We start from the raw sequence: 543 nt of genomic DNA on the forward strand, positions 1-543 counted from the left end.
CTGCAAAGCCCGTGACTGCTCTCTCACCAAGCTGTTGTTGGTGGTTGGTTGGACCGCAATCATTTCACAGATAGCCATGTGTAGTGACAGTAGCTGGGAAAAAATGATGGGGAAGAAGTCGGGCTACAAACTGGATTCTTGTTCGACAGGTTTTTGGAAACATCTCTATCACGTCTGATGGATGTGAAATTGTTTTTGGACACAAGGGTCTAGGTTCTATTTTTGCCTAGAACAAGCAAAAATAAATGATTACTTTTGTTTTGAAAGGTTCAGAAAAAGTCATTGTTCAGATTAGTATGTATAAAAAAGTGCCTGGATGGATTATGAATATAATGAACAGGCTTATTTATTGCAAAAGAAAGAAGGAAAGAAAAAAAATTCAGCCAACAACAGCAGTTAATCCTATTCACTAAAATATGTGGGTGGGGGTGGAGACTAACAACACAGAGCCTTTCCACCCTGGCACACCAAACCAGGAAAGCCTACTCACTTCAGTGCAGTCATCACATGTCAAGGATGCTGCTTATTTCATAGCTGTTAGTG

This window comes from Maylandia zebra, linkage group LG19 (assembly GCF_041146795.1).
Source record: "Maylandia zebra isolate NMK-2024a linkage group LG19, Mzebra_GT3a, whole genome shotgun sequence".
NCBI lineage: Eukaryota > Metazoa > Chordata > Actinopteri > Cichliformes > Cichlidae > Maylandia > Maylandia zebra.